This window comes from Carettochelys insculpta, chromosome 5, assembly GCF_033958435.1.
Source record: "Carettochelys insculpta isolate YL-2023 chromosome 5, ASM3395843v1, whole genome shotgun sequence".
Taxonomy (NCBI): domain Eukaryota; kingdom Metazoa; phylum Chordata; order Testudines; family Carettochelyidae; genus Carettochelys; species Carettochelys insculpta.
The window spans coordinates 101,160,438-101,177,685 of NC_134141.1; positions in this window are offsets into that span (position 1 = coordinate 101,160,438).

Consider the following 17,248-nt stretch of genomic DNA (forward strand, 5'->3'; position numbering starts at 1 on the left):
AAGAATTGGGCTTGTTTAGTTTGGAAAAAAGATTAAGGGGGGGACATGATAGCGGTTTTCAGGTATCTGAGAGGATGTCGTAAGGAGGAGGGAGAAAACTTGGCCTCTGGGGATAGAACAAGAAGCAATGGGCTTAAACTGCAGCAAGGGAGGTTTAGGTTGGACATTAGGAAAAAGTTCCTAACTGTCAGGGTGGTCAAACACTGGAATAAATTACCTAGGGAGGTTGTGGAATCTCCATCTCTGGAGATATTTAAGAACAGGTTAGATCAATGTCTATCAGGGATGGTCTAGATGGTAGTTGGTCCTGTCATTGGGGCAGGGGCTGGACTCGATGACATCTCAAGGTCCCTTCCAGTCCTAGCATTCTATGGTTCTATGAAACACCACAAATAACCTGGTTAGCGTACAATACTCACGAATAATCACAGAGCAGCAACTTCTGCCCCAACATAAATTCTGATCCAACACCATTTTTGCATCTTTTCAGCACACGCATTTAGCACCACTGTCATTGGCTTCAGTGGAATTACTTGTGTTTATGCTGGTACAGTATCACCACTGGCATCCATTTAGTTTTACACCCTCTGGGCGCTCTCTTGTCAGAGGTATAAATGACCAGACAAGGTGGAAAGCAGTGATGAATCAAACTCTGCTCAATTAATATTTCAAATATGGTCACAGGGAAATAGAAAGTTCTGCTCTTCCACTAGCGTAACGCCAACAGATCCAGGTTGCCAGCACCAGGAATTGAACCTGCAATTAGAGGAGCTAAAGCCCTGTGCTCTACCACATGAGCTAAAGGCCAGCTGGCTCTCAGCCAAGGCCACAGAGGAGAGACTTCACTCACCCTAGTATTTTATGTACATTAATGGAGCTGTATCAATTTACATATGCTATAGCTTTGGCCTGGTATCTCCATTGAGCAGTTTCATCACTTTATTGAAGAAATTTTAATTTTTTACCCGCCTTTCTTCCTCCTTTTGCCTTTGCCCTGCTACAAACTTGAAACTGAACCAGAACTCCTTCTGCGTTTGTTTAATAAAGCTGTTATCATGATTGCTACCACTTTCTGTTCCTGATCCAGAGACAGCCTGTATCCTTTGTGAGTTGTGTTCCTTCTGTGTCCTCTGTTTTTGTAGTGAAATTCAATAATATCTTGTTACTGGATCTGGTGAGACGATGATAAGGGATAGGAAGTTCTCTACCACACCCCTTCTTGTTTTCCAATGCACTGAACTGCATTAGGAATGATGAACCCTTTTATGACAGCAGGCAGTTGTTTTCACAAAAATGCAGCTAACGGTTTGCTCAGTATCACAGAGAGTCTAATGTTTAATGAAAGAACAGCATTCTACATGTCAGGTAATCAGACCAACTCAAATACAACTAAGGGCCCCGAGTATTATGAGCTCAAAGTGCTTTATGTCAATAAAGACTAGGGGGAGGGATAGCTTAGTGGTTTGAGCATTAGCCTGCTAAACTCAGGGTTGTAAGCCCAATTATCAAGGAGGCCATTTATGGATTGTGGCAAATGGATATCAGGGAGGGTGCTTGGCCTTGCTGAGAGGGCAGGGGACTGGACTAGATGGCCTCCTGAGGTCCCTTCCAGCTCTAGGAGATGTGTACCTCCTTTTTAAAAAAAATAAAATAAAATAAAAGCAGCACTGCACATTCCCACAAAGGGTAAATCTCATCCCCTTTTCCCTATTGTGGTAGGTTAGTTTGTTAATTATAAGTTCATCTTTTTCTCTTCCTCCCTGCTTGACTCCGACATGACTTTGTTCTGCCCCCAGAATGGGACCCTCACTTTTTTCCCATTTCCTCCCCATGGGCTGCAGGGGTCAAGCAAGGAGGTCATCTGCCTCCTCAGCTAGCGCGTCCTCCCTCTCCTGTACCAGAAAGCACTTTTGTTTACTTGCACCACTGCCTGGTGTAATCCAGGAACATGATCTTAAGGCAAGAGGAAATCCTGGTTTTGTAAAAACCTTCAATAGCTGTTTACTGTGAAGAGATTCCAGGTTTCAGATTGCAGTTTAAATTGTTTACAGCAGGCACATGCCTCATACAGTGCTAGTGAGGGTGGAGGGAGAGGGGTCAATCTTAGTTCACTCCCGCTTTCCCATGTGCAGCAGAGAAGGGTAGGAGTGTAGAATCTATGACAGTCAAAATTCTGGTTATAAAATGCAATTTTCAGAAACCTGTAACTTAGTCAACAACTCAGTAAGAGTCTCCAACTAGTGCATCTATAAGGCAAAGGAGTCAGCTTGTTCTTTTGTTATCTTTAGGGGGGATTTTGTTTTTTTGTTTTTGGTTTTTGGTTTTTTTTTTGCAAAGGAACTGCGTGGCCAACACAGGATATGAGTTTACTCTAAAGTTGTTTCTGCAGTTTTTCAGATGCTGGGCAGAATTCTGCTCTCCCATATAGAAGTTTTTACAGTGGTTAACTCCACTGACATCAATGCAGTTACTCCCAATTTATACTGGTGTAAGTGAGGCCAAGATTGTGTTGTCTTATTTTTATCTCCTTTGGTGAACAGTTATGCTTCTGAAACAAGGAGGAAAAGGATTAAGTGCTAGCCCTCTTCTTCTAAGGATGGTATTTTCTTAAAAAAATCCTTTCTATCCTTTCAGTCCAGAAAGACACAAGACTGAGAAAAATGTAAATACGGTACAACCATGAAACCATTAAAGGAACGACACAATGTTTGAAAAGTGCCTGCTGTCTGAAGAGGAAAAGCCATTTTAAGTGCCAAACATTTTGGTAGACTCAGCGGGGTAGCCGTGTTAGTCTGTAGCTTCACAAATAACAAGCACTACTGTAGCACTTTAAAGACTAACAAAGTTATGTATTAGGTAATGAGCTTTCATGGGTAAGACTCACTTCCCCAGATTCCCCACTTGTAAAGGCTGTGTCTACATGAGCATTGCGCTTTCGAAAGAGGCATGCAAATGCAAACGAGGTGCAGATTTACGTATCTGGTGTCTCATTTGCATATTCTTTCGAAAGAAGAGAAGCCGTGTAGATGCGTCTCTTTCGAAAGTAAACCCCATCTTCGAAGGAACCCTTCTTTCCTTTTTTTATGGGAAGAAGGGTTCTGTCTAAGATGGGGTTTACTTTTGAAAGAGCCACGTCTCCACTGCTTTTCTTTTTTTTAAAAAAGTATGCAAATGAGGCACCAGATATGTAAATCTGCACCTCATTTGCATTTTCAATTTCCTCATTTGCATGCCTCTTTCGAAAGTGCAACGCTAGTGTAGACACAGCCAAAGTGTGAGGAAGTGTGTCTTACCCACAAAAATTCATTGCCTAATACATAACTTTGTTAGTCTTTAAGGTGCTATCAGACTGCTTCTTATCTGTGAAACATTTTGATGTTTACTTTTATGAACACATCTTTATAAATTCATCAGGCAATGGCTGGGTCAGCATATGGATCGTAGAACACCACAAAAAACCCACCAAATGTATAAAGGACACAGATAGCTGATATGAGATATGTGGATAATGTTATTTTATATGGGTATGCTGTAGAGTGTGTGTGTGTGTCTGTGTGTGTAATTAGTTCTGATCATGAATTATAACCTACAGTATTGCATCTTCAGAGGTAAATGAGATTTTTCATGAAGAGCTTCTTTAAGAACACTGAGCTATTCAGTTTCTAAGACTGAAGGAAGATTTTGTTCTTGCCTGTTTGCACAAAGTATTTTAGGAAATGAAGATTACTGTGGATCTTTCTATTGAATTGAAGAAATCTGCAGATTTGTGAGGAATCCTCATACAATTATTATGCAACTGATTCTATTAAGAATTTTTTAATTACTAAAATTTGACCAGATAAAAGGTTTTAAGAAAATGGTCCCTCAGTTAGCATCATTAGTAAGACTAAACTATAGCTGTAATATTTTCCTCCTTTTCTGAACAAAGCTTTCCAAAGCCAGAAACACTACCTGGAAAAATATAATGGTTGAACTAGGAAACTTGTTTTTTTCCCCCCAGTTTGTAGTTTTTGTCATTTTACGTAATAAGGGGGCAATGAATTTTAGTCCTTATGATACTTAGTTTATGATGATTTAAGGCGAGGGTGCAGGAAAAACTTGGGACTATTTCCCTGTCAGCTCTGCAATTTCAAACAAGCATTCAAACACATGATATCTAACCATACATTCCAGTTTTCTCTTTCAGGCCATGTGATTCCATTACTACCTAACTAGAAACTCATTTGGCCTATGAACTTTAATATCAATCAAAGATAAAGTCCAAGTGCTACAGTTTTAAAACGACTGTCATGGATGAACTGTGACTTTAGAACCTGAGCAGTCCTAATGTGGAAGATAGTCAACAAAGTAAGATTTCACAAGTAGATTTCACCTGCAATTAACAAATACATGTATACAGCTCAGGGACAAATCTAGAACTCCCTGGCCAAAGCCCCAGTCCAAAGGCTTAAGCAGGGCCCAGTTCTCTGTACTACAGCACACGTGGGCTGTGATGTGCAGCCACTTACTCCCACACATTTAAGGTTTTAGGCCAGTGGATCTTTGCTTGGTGAGACACAGCCCATGACCTTTCCAGGGCCAGCCCGCAACATGCCCCTCCACAGGCTCACAGAGAAGGTGACCACAGAGCACTGATCTGTGATGTGTGGGGGATTGTGGCCGTCTCGGGGTTACTGTTACGAGTTTCACTATATGGTGGAAAAATTCAATTTTTAATCAGGGAATTGGCGCCAGATTTCAGCAGAGAACAACCACCTTTCATTTCCCGGAGCCATGGGTCACCAAGGCGGAGGAGCTGTGAGACAGAGCTGAAATATCCTTCATACTATACATCATCGTACCCATCCAGTTCTGAAGTAGTACCCACTACAGTGGCTACTGCTGTAGTGAACTAGTCACACGCTGAAAATATAGTTAATGTTCAAGCCAGCTAGGCACATGTGGCTAGTAGGTTGGACTTCATGGCTATAAAGGTTGTGTGGGTATAATGCATATTTTTCTTGTTTCTCTAATAACAAGCATAGTTACAAAAACACTGGCTACAAAGTTGAAAGAAGACGGTTTAACTTAGCAAAACAACCCTTTTTCTTTAAAATGCTTCTGAAAAAAACAGTTTTAGATTATGTTTTTCAAAATTTTTGTTTCACAGGGCATTTTGGATTTCATTATAATTCAGTAATTTTATTCCCAAATGTCAGGATTTTCCATGAAACAGTAAAGTTCAGGGACCAAATACAGTCCAGCTGTAAGGAGATGCAACATCTGTTGACATCAATGGGAGCTGTGACTATTAAACTTGGTCTGAGCATGGATCCAATCCTGCAACTTTCACTAAGTAAATCTCCCACTGATTGCACAGGGAATTTTGCCTGAATAATGGCTGCATGACCTACCTGCACATTTTGCATCAGGAAATCTGAATTTCCCGAAAGTCTGCTGGTAATGCATATATTGCCTGGTAATACGTATAAGATGGATGCGTAACTGGCTGGATAACTGTGCTCAGAAAGTAGTTATTAATGTTTTGTAGTCATGCTGGAAGGGCATAACAAGCGGGGTTCTGCAAGGGTCTGTTTTGGGACCAGTTCTATTTAATATCTTCACCAACAATTTAGATATTGGCATAGAGAGTACGCTTGTTAAGTTTGCAGATGATACCAAACTGGGAGGGGTTGCAACTGCTTTGCAGGATATGGTCAGAATTCAAAATTATCTGGACAAACTGGAGAAATGGTCTGAGGTAAACAGGATGAAGCTGAATAAAGACAAATGCAAAGTATTCCACTTAGGAAGGAACAGTCAGCTTCATAAATACAAAATGGGAAGCGACTATCTAGGAAGGAGTATAGCAGAAAGGGATTTAGGGGTCATAGTATACCACAAGCTAAATATGAGTCAACAGTGTGATGCTATTGCCAAAAAAAGCAAACATGATTCTGGGATGCATTATCAGGTGTGTTGAGAGCAAGACATGGGAAGTCATTTTTCTGCTCTACTCAGCACTCATTAAGCCTCAGTCAGAGTACTGTGTCTAGTTCTGGGCACCACATTTCAAGAAAGTTGTGGAGAAATTGGAGAGGGTCCAGAGAAGAGCAACAAGAATGATTAAAGGTCTAGAGAACACGAGCTATGAGGGAAGACTGAAAGAACTGTGCTTGTTTAGTTTATAAAAGAGAAGATTTAGAGGGGACATGATAGTGGTTTTCAAGTATAGAAGACCCCCCCCAACTTACACAGCTGTTGCGTTCTTGCACAACCCTGTGTAAGTCAAATTTAGCATAATTTAGGGGAGCCAGGAAACTGACCAGCACCGCAGCACTAGTCAGTTTCCTCTGAGTAGCAGGTAGCCAAGAGCCTGGCTCTGGACTGCCCACTGTTCACAGGAGAGGGGAAACTGACCAGCGTTGCGGCACTGGTCAGTTTCCTGACACCCCTAAATTATGCGAAACATGACTTATGTAGCAGTTTTGCTGCTCCTGTCAGGGGCAAGAGCCAGTCCTGTCAGTGTGTGTCTTGGGATTCTACTGTACCTAACAGAGGGTTACAAGGGGGAAGAAGAAAATTTGTTCTCCTTGGCCTTAGAGGATAGGACAAGGAGCAATGGGCTTAAACCGCAGCAAGGGAGGTTTAGGTTGGACGTTATGTAAAACTTCCTAACTGTCAGGGTGGTTAAACACTGGAATAAATTGCCTAGGGAGGTTGTGGAATTTCCATCACTGGGGATATTTAAAAGCAGGTTAGACAGACATCTATCAGGGATGGTCTAGAAGACAGTGCTTGGGCCTGCCGTTAGGGCAGGGGACTGGATTCAATGGTCTCGTGAGGTCCCTTCCAGTCTAGTGTTCAGTGATTCTATATATATTACTTGCATTTGTAATGCACTTTAGGACTGGGTCTATAATTAAAATCAATGGAACTTTTAGCATTAACTTCAATGGGTGCAGGATCAAGATCTTTGGGAGCTTCTGGAATTAAAGGGAACTAGAAATGCAGTTTGCTTTTTGTTAATTACTACTGTCAGTAAAGTAATATTATTTTTAATATATTTAGTTTTGGGTACACTTTGTCTGCTAATTACATTGCAAGCAGCCTGTGCTTTTGCTCCCATTGTTCGAAGGATGACAAGTAGTTCATGACACAAACAGATTTGATATTACTTTCACAAGTCCTCACAGGAAGTCTGGCAAAGACCCCGTGATGCAAGCTCAGCAGAAATCATGTTCTGTTTGTTTCTTGTGCTGACTGGCAAAAGTTCAGAGAAATTCAGCTTTAAACTAGTTCAAAACCGCAGCTGCGCGCTTGGGGCCTTTTACCAGACAGAGGCAATTTACTTTGTGGGCGGGAGACAATACAGAACATTATATCCCTGGTGCTTATGGAGATAGCAAGTGACTAGCGCCTCTGATTTATAGCTGCTTGTGGGTGCTGGGAAGGAAAGCTAGAATGGGATGAGCTGCGGAGAGCGCCTTATGGTACCACTGTTATCATCAGGCCAGCAAACTACACAGGCATTTTCTAAAGTTTCATAAGCGCTCCTGTGTCTGCCTGGATCAGGAGGGATTGGTGGGCAGCTATGGAAGCAGCCAGTCACTCTGCTAGTGTGCTCCCTGGTGCTGCTGCTGTTCCTCTGAGGCCAGGATATCAGCCGCTGTTCATATTCCTCCAATGGAGTGGATGTCATTGGGCTGGGTTGCTGAGCAGATCTAACAGAGGCACTCACCATTCTGATCTGCTGGCAGAGGAGAGGACATGAAATAGCCTCACACTCAAAATCCTTAAGCAAGTTAACACGCTCGCTGAAGCATCCCAAGCTGCTGAAGAAAGGCCGTGTACTCGGAGTGATGGGCAGTGGCGATAACTAAACAGCATCGTGCTGTGGGTGTAGAGCTGTAGGAGTGGTCAATGAGGCTCACGGGGAAATGTGATAGCATGTGCACGCCTCAAACAAAGGTTGCCAGGAAGGGGTTAAATTTCTCAACACCCGCCCCAGCCTTGGGCCTGACTAGAGAGCGTGCCACAGCTGCCTGCTCTGAGCGCAGGCATGTGCACAGAACGGCGTTGATTCTGGAATTTCTTGCAGCCCCACAGAGACTGAACCACAGACACTGAATCTAAGTGTAAAACTGCTCTAACTCACACTGGGGACTATGCCTGCTCCATGGACAGCTCCAGGACCCAGGAGATCAGTGACACACAAAAGATAGGAGAGGGGGACGTCACTAAACTATGGCTGATTTTGTGATATTCTCTATACTTTTGGTATTCTAAACACTTCAGTTAACAGTTCCAGAAGAAGGGCAAACTCTTCCATAGAGACCCACCTCTTGGTATTATTGATTTAGGCACTAATCCAAAGTCCACTGCAGCCAATGGGAACCTTGTTACGGGGCTTCAGACCAGTCACCTATACGGTAGATACAAACTTATCAAATTTGTATTATGTACCCAAAAGGCAGAGCTATTGCAGTCTATCAGCTAGCTAAATATTTAATATTTTTACCAGGGGTGTATTTATCTAACTGATTAGCATTGTGTGCATTCTGTATTATGAGTGCTGAGTGAAAAATGCAGATACCATGAAGCCACAGTCAAAGATTCATATTTTAACTGGGGGAGTTGCAAGGGTGGGGTGGGGTGGGGTTTGGTTTGGTTTGGTTCTTGCCAGAGTAGTGCCGTCAGAGGTAAAGGATAAGGCAAAATTACTTTGTTAACAAAGGCCAAATCCAGAGGGGTGCTAAGTACCCATAGCTCTGACTGAGCTTTTAAAAACTGGCACTGAAGTCTCTTGATCTCTCCAGAACGTTAACATCTTTCTTGTACCAAAATTACAAGCCGCATTGCACCAAGAACAAGGATTAATTCTCATCTCACCAGGTACAAAATTGTGGCCGAGGTCTATCCTACAGCAATGCAATGTTGTAATACTGAAATATAATGATGTTCTACCAATGCAGATGCTGTTTCAGGAAGCAGGGAATCTCTGCATGGGACTGATGGTTGTTCATGTAAGAGCACAAGGATCACCATTCTGACCAAGTTTTTTTCTGGCATCACTGCTTTCCATACATTTCCTTAACACCATATTCATCTCAGGCTCAGGAGCGGCTGGTAGGCATCTCTGCTACCCTGGTATATTGCTCTTTGGTAGGGAGCTGCCCTATCTTAAGCTCCAATCAGCTGCTGCTGCAGCATGAGTTGCCGGAGCAGAATCAGACTGAACAGAATTAACTTGGAAGCCTTCTCTCCTAACCAGCTGATTTCTGAGTGTCACTAACTATTGCAAACCACACAGTCAATGTAGGAAAATCTGCAGTATCTGCTGTTTTACTAGCCCTCTTGTACTACCCAGGCAACAGCTGGGTTCAACTGTGCTTCCTTTGAATGAGGGTTCACCAGCAGTCTCAACCCTCCCCAGCAATGTGCGTTGTACTATTTGCAGGCTCATGACGACATTGCAGGACAAACTGCAGAAATTCAACAAACCCACTAAGAAAATTAAATGGATTTTTGTCCAGAACTTGTGTGTTCCAGTCAGGTGATTTTTTAATAATGACTGCAGAGATGAGACATGTCTAATGAAAAGACTAATGTTGGCAAGTACACTGTAATACAGATAAATCAAAGTTCAATAAGAACGCCCATGGTAATCAGAATTGCAAAACCGAAAAACAAGTCAGATGATTGGAGATGTTCATTGTTTACTCAGGTTCATGTAATTTTGATAGGCAGAAACTTATTTACCTGTGTTTCTACATTATCAGCCTGCACCTATTGCAGTCTCTAGCCCTGTATCTGAGGCTACCAACTTCTGCTTTCCCCTGGGTTCTGAGACATACGTGACTGATTATCATATATCCTCTTAAATATCCCATGATACAGCACACAAGGGCAAATCCTGCTGTCCTTTATTCAGGAGCTACTTTAACTATTTAACTCATTGCCCTGGTCCTGATCTCACTAACTCCAGTTTTATGTCAGTGTAAATCCACTGATTTTACAGCAGTACTCTCCATTTACACCATTGAGAAAATTGTATCAGGCCCCTTGAGTCAATGGGAGTTCACCTGGATAAGGACTGAATAAAATCTGAGGGTCTGATTCTATTCTAATTTATATTAGAGTAAGTTAGGAGTAGCTCCATTGTGTTCAGAAGGTTACACTGATGTAAAAACCGTCTTAAATAAGAGGCAAATCAGGCCCTGAGGAAGGACTTTTAAGGGCTTATTTGGCCAACAGATTTTAAATCCCAGTTCTCACAAACTGTTCTTAGATATTTTGACACACCTCAGTCGTTGATCTCACAATCTACTATATTACAAACCATCACTGCAGCCCAGCTCCTTTTACCAATGCAAATGTGCTGACAACTCTCATTTTGTGTTCACATCATATTTTCAGACATGTCCATGTGACAGTCCAGGCTACAGAAGTACCAGCAAACAAACACTTGATTAAAAAAAATCAGCTCCCAGGCAGAGCTCATATCCTATCTAGCACACAACCCTCCACTCAATCAAGAGGTAAGTTTCACAAGGTTGGTCCTACCTGATATTATCCAAACTTTGATCTTCAGATGCAATGGCATAAAAACCCACCGTGGTCTGAACTTGTCTGCTTGTCTGGATTTGGGAATGATGAGATAAGCAAAACTGAATGAGAGAACAAAACAAAAAAAAGAAAGGCAGTGATTTCTAGGCGTTATTGAAAGTGTAAGAAAATTAGCTTTGCCATGTGATTCTTCCTAATAATCATTCCAAATTCAAACTTACTTAGTTCCATAGACATTTTGCCATTTACTTAGTAAGGAATTAGATTTTTGTCTTTATGGGATTTTGAACACAAACTGCTATGCCAATGGTAAATATTGTAAGCTTTGTAGGGTCATGGGAATTGCCATGGATCAGAGCCAAGGTCCATCTAGTCCAGTATCCTATCTTCATCAGTGATCTTCTCCAACTGCCTTGGAGGAAGATGCAAGAACACAGGGTAAGAGGCACTTGTGTAGTATTCGGTCCTCTACATTAGCTATCCAATCTCTCATATTTAGAGATTGCCTGAAACCCCCGTGCAGAAGATTTAATATCTCTCCTGTAAAATTTGTGTCCATGCATTATGGTAACTGTGGATACTATGAGACCAACAAGAAGTCCTGTGGCACCTTATAGATTAACATGTTTTGGAGCATAAGCTTTTGTGGGTGTCCATAGAGCTATCCACAGAAATATCCAGTCCTTTGATCAGTCTCTGAACCCTCTCCAGTTCAGCAATATCCTTGATTATAGGAATGATGAGCATTGCGCAAAGGATTACAGAATAGGCATTTATAAGGGCATGATAACAGTCTCCATTGCTCACCATGCTGTTTTTTATGCAGTCTAACTAGGTGACCACATTGCCTCATGACAAATACAGGATACCACCTCCAGGGATGCGGCAAGGCTGCTGATCCCATGTCAGGGCTGCTTGGTTATGGGGGCTGCTGCTCTGGGCTGAAGCACCAGGGATGGGCGTTCTGCAGCCTCCCGTGGGGAGGCATCAGGGATGAAGAGGAGTGGAGGATGGAGGCTCCAGAACCCTTTAGTGGTGGGGGGAGGGGAATGTTCCAAAGCCTCCCAGCAGGGAGGGCCAGGGAATGGAGCAGGAGCTGCCTCCCTGAGGCATGGGAGGCTGGGGAATGAGGCAGCTGACCCATGGAGGGCTCTCTGACAGTGGGAGCTGCCTCCCCTAAGTGTAGGGCACCAGGGAATGAGGCAGCCACCCCATTGTGGAGTTTGTCAGCAGTGGGGGGCTGCCACCATGGGGTGCCAGGGAATGGGGCAGTTGCCCCACAGAGGGGCTCCCCTGCAACAAGAGCTGCTGCCACAAGGTGCAGAGCTCCAGGGAACAGGGCAGTCACCCCGTGGAGGAGCTCCCTGGCAGGAGAAGGTGCCGCCCCAAGACAGAGGGAGCCAGAGAACAGGAGCCCTGCAAAATACGGGACAATTTGCCTATTTTCTTTAAAAAGTCAGGACACCTGTGAGACAGCTTAAATAAAGGACTGTCCCAGTAAAAACAGGAAGGATGGTCACCTTAAGTCTAACATCTTGGTTGTTTCTTTTTAAGCTGAAGATTGAGCAGAGATCTTTATTGAGCTGTCTGTAAGGCTGCCGAGGTCACTCTCTTGAGTTGAGAGTTCATTTAGAACCCTGTAAGGAGTGCAAGTAGTTTAATTTTCACCCTACAATGTGGCATTAGAAGCAGCAGAAATTTAGAAAACCATGGAAAGGAAAAAGGTGGATGCTCACACTCTTACTTCCATTGCTTCCACCAGCATTACACCAATTAATGCTCAACAGCTCTCTTCCTACCCTGCTGGGGAAAGGGAAGTTTTTGAGCTGTGACATGGTTGGAGGTTTGTCTGAAGCACCTCGTCAAACTGCTTAGCTTTAAGTCCAATAAGTAGGGAGCTATGACCCCCAGCAAAGGCTTCACACCTCCCTCTCCAAAATTAGAGAGTAGAAACAGGGCAGTAATTAGAAAAAATTAGAAAAATAGCTTTTGTAGATTAGGTTTGACAGCTGCCTCCTACTGAGACATAGGACCATGGCCTTCAGTTAATAAGGATTTACTCCAGAGGCCAAAATTAGGGTTTAAAATTAGTACTTCCTGGGAAGCTACGATAGAGGAACTGGGAGACGGAGGCAATTTTGCCTGCTCCAAGGGGATGAATAAGGGGAACCCAGTACTCTGGACATTCCTCTGTAGTTAGTTCAGTTATAGAATGCTTCACACAAATGGAGTGGTCAGAGAGCAAATACTGAGACTTTCTGAAAGGTTTCTGAATGTGAAAGGTTGCGTAAGGGAGCTGAGTAGTACAGGCTAAGTCTCCAACCGTTTTCTTACCCAAAAAGAGTTTAGAGTCATACTGAATCTTAGGCCAAACTTGGAGCTGATACTTCCCTTGTGCAACTTGGTTTGTCTAGCCCATGGTTTCCCAAACTGGGGGGTGGGAAGAAATTCTGGGGGGGGCGGTGTGTGTGCAAGGTGACCCACACCCCTCATCATTCCTGCCACCTGAAGGAAGAGCTGGCCTTTGGTTCCAGCTCTCAGCTCCTGCCATTTTACATGGGCGACCCAGCACACCCACTATAAAAAGCAGACAAAGACCCATGTGGAGCTGGCTGCATTCTGCAAATAAGTGTGGGTTGGGGGGAGGGGCGATGGGGTGAGATAAGGGACTGGGGGTGCCTGGCTTTTTGGGAGGGTGGGTGAGGGGCTTGGGTGGGCGGCTCACAGGGCTTGTGGAGCTCGGTGCTGGGCCAGCTTGCAGTACGTGGGGGACTCAGGTGGCTGGCTCTGGCAGAGCAGGGCTTGGGCAGCTGGCCACAGCAATGTAGAGCTTGGGCGCCTCGGCCTGGTGGGCGGATGGCTGGCCCTAGCAGCATGGGGCTCAGGTGGGTCAGGATGGTGGGTGGGCCACTGGCCTTGGCAGCGCAGGGCTTGGGGGCACAGCTTGAGCAACTGGCCCACTGCTGGGGTGGGCTGATGGTGGGCGGCCGGCTAATCCCAGCAGCACAGGGCTCAGGCAGCCAATGGGCACGTGGACACCTGGCCCTGGCAGTTTTTGGGCAGGTGGGTGGCCGGTCCCAGTGGCGTGGGGCTCGGGCGGGCAGCTCTGGCAGTGCAGATCTCAGGCGGGTGGGCGGGCGGCTGGCCCAGGCGGCTCTGGAGGCGAGTACAGGGCTCAGGCAGCTGGCCAGCTGGGGCTGCACCAGGCAACCACGAGGGGCCAGGAAAAATTATTTTTGCTTATTTTTAATTTTAAACAACATTTTTATATCAAGCTCTTGTGTTTATTTCAAATCACAAATTGAATGTCTTGTTCAAGGGGGGTTGGATGATGGTAAAGGAGAGGTGGGGGTTCTCAAAAACAAAAGGTGGGGGTGTGATGACAAAAAGTTTGGGAACCACTGGTCTAGCCTTTCCCACAGGTGTTTTTCTAGGAAATTGCTCTGTGAGTCTCTTTCCTTCTTTCTTTCTTCCTCCCTCACTCCCTTTTAGAAGGGCCAAAGGCTCCCAGCCACCACTGCTGCAACAGGGGCAATGGGAACGGCCGGAGCCTCAAGAAGTGCTCAAGGGCTGGCTGCAAGAAGTCCCCTCCCTGCCCCCGCCACCAGCCTTGCCCAGGGCGCAGCGAAGTCTGTAGGCTGCTGTAGTATAAACCAGTGCTCAGAAACCCTTATCACTGCATGGCACAACTCAGCACTTGTTATAATTTCACGGCACACCCAATATCTGTAACTCTCCAGAGCTGCTGCCACCACATGTGTCTCCCACCAGGCAGCGGAGCACGCACACAGAGTGGTGGCGGGCACTCCTGGTGTGAGTCTGAGGCACACTAAGTGCCGCTTTGTGGCACACCAGGTGAGGCGCATTGGTGTAGACACATATGATGGCAATAGAAGAGTTTTTCTGTAGCGGGAATAAATTTGCCCCCACAAAAACTGGCACCTACATCAAAGATGTAATGGGAATTAGGTCAGCTTAACAACTTGTCTTAGGACTGTAATGTAACGATCCCTGTAGTGTTACCCATACAAATTTCTCATCCCTTCCACACTCAGGGACGAACACACCTTTACGCCATCCGTAGGGCTCAAGGCATGACCCTGTACATTTAAACTCCCACCCTTACCCAATTCGTAGGGCTCAGGGTGTAATCCCTGCGAGTATGCAGGATCTGTGCCACTGAAAAAGCCTTACACAGTAATATTCTTATTCTCTACTTATTTATAGTTACCAGAAAGCAGAATACATGCTAAGCACACAGTATCATGCGCACCAGTCCTGATAAGGCAGGCAGGCAGACTTCCACTGTTGGGACAGACAAAGTCACTCTTTGGATGCTGGTTGCTGCACCTCAGGGCCTTGGGGGGGCGCTCTTGGGGGACAGTCCTTTAGGTGTTCCTTCTTCCTTCCTGTTGGATGTTCTGTTCCTCTCTTTTTCCCGCTTGATGTTCTGTTCTTCTTTCTCCCCCTCTTGATGTTCTGTTCCTCCTCCCTTTTCCTTCTTGGACCCCAGTTTTTAAGCAGTGAAACTTGAGTCCTGCTTAGCTATACCTTGACCAACTATTTTAGTACAATTTTACTAACCAATAATAGCCCACAGAAACAGAATTACCTAACCAATCATAACCTACCACCTTAACTGATTTGCACCTAACAAAATTAATTATACAGCAGACAGGAGCAATTACAAACCAGACAGAGAATGTACAGAAAACAGTAGAAAAGTGAAGACAATCATCGGAGAACAGTGGTTCCACATCAGCCATTGATAAGTCGTTGCCTGCCAGACGAAATGCTGTCAATTAAGTTTTCTTTACCCATCTTGTGATCTGTTTAACAGTGGGTGGCACTAGCATGTGGTCTTCTTAACAGCCTGATATGCTACTATTGTGCTGAAATGTAGATGGAATGTGAGTATGTGACTTGTAGCTTCACAGTTAATGGCTGCTGCTCTTTAGTCTGGCTGCAGACAAGCTATAGGCCTCTCAAAATGGCTGGAGAAACCATATTGGTTATACATTGCAGTAGCATAGATAGAAAGAGTGAAACTTTAAAGCAAGACGGCTGTGACTGTAGCTGCCAACACTGCCAAAGCTGGCATTTTAACATTTTGTTACAAATCCATAGACGTTTGCGATCAGCCACCGTGCAGTAACCACAATTATTAGAACAGGGAGAATCGTTAATACGTCGACTGCCACTGCATTGGAACTATTGGCAGATGATGATTGTTTAATGAGAGCCCCAACCCCTTTCTGCTCTAAGCCAGCCTTTGTGTTTACCGCCAAATGGTAAATTTGCAGTTCTAACTCTGATTCATCTAGAGTCTGTGTTTCTCCGATAGCAGAGCTGCTCGTCCCTACATACTCAGCTATAGGCCCCAGCGGTCAAACACCTCCAAGCCAATATGCCCACCCATCTTTCTTGGTAAATGAAATAGTGGTGGATATGGAAAGTTGGCCTTTATACTTCTGGTGTCTCAATCTGTGTTGTAACCACTGGCTTCCAACCAGTCAAGTTCCCTGGAAATGTATCAGCTGTAGCTCACTGAATAAATACAAATGCTACAAAGTGTATTTGCTGATTTGCGTTACTATTCTTCATGTTTATTAGTGTAGTGCCTCAGGATGGTTTAACTAAAGTGCTGGGAGAGGGCTCTTGCTGTGGGGTCCCATTGTGTTAGGCACTATTCAAACTCAGGAAGAGACAGTCCCTGCCCCGAAGCTCTTACAGTCCAGCCAGGCAAGGTAGAAGAATGGTAGGTCTAGCACAGAAATCACAATTAGAATGATAATGGCAAACCGCCTGTCAAGCTGTGACTTGCTCCTCCCTGCAGTTGTTCCCCAGAGGCCACACAGCTTCAAGGAGGAAGGCTCTTGGGGGGAGTGGGGGTCATCTCCCCTGCACAGCTCTGTGGGGTGGAACTTCTTTCTGCAGCTGCTGTGCTCATTTACCCAACATACAGACCTGGTGTGTACATAATATTAATACTCCATTGCACTTCTATAGTGCCTGTCATCCAAGAACCTCGAAGGGCTTTGCAAACACTAATTAAACCACAAAATGCCCCTGCCAGATAAGAAGGTTTGATGAGGTGTTCGGTATAGTGAATGTATTCTCTCTAGGAATAGCAACCAATTGATACAGCAGGTGTGTGGGGCCAACTCCCTGTAGGATGCTGCAGAATGTCTCCTCGGCAGCACTAGCTTCTGTGAGCATATTGGACCTGTCCTCCCCTTGCTATTCAGGCTTCCCAGGGAATATCAAGCCAAGTTCAAGGCCCCAGTGCGTACCTTCAATGCTTAGTGGACCCAAGAGATGTAAAAGAGTTTAAGGGCTTGTCTACACTGGTAAGTTACTGCCCTGTAATTTTCTGTCTCAGGGTGTGAAATAACAGTTTCAAGAGCGCAGAATGTTACAGCACTGTGAAGTGCCAATGGAGACAGGGTCCCAGCTCTGTTAGCTACTCCCCTTCTGGAGCTGATTTAATTGAAAGTGCTAGGAGAGAGCTCTTGCTGTGACCACGCTGCTGTGTTAAAGCGTTGTTGCAGACAAAACCTAAAGCTCTGTGATAAGGACCATAGTCAATAAATCTGCTTCTCTGGCACAATGGAACTTTCAACCGTAAGCGTAAAGCTAATTTATGCTTTCTTGGGAACTGGTTTGAGATTATGGACTGAAATCCCCCAGGAACTAAAAA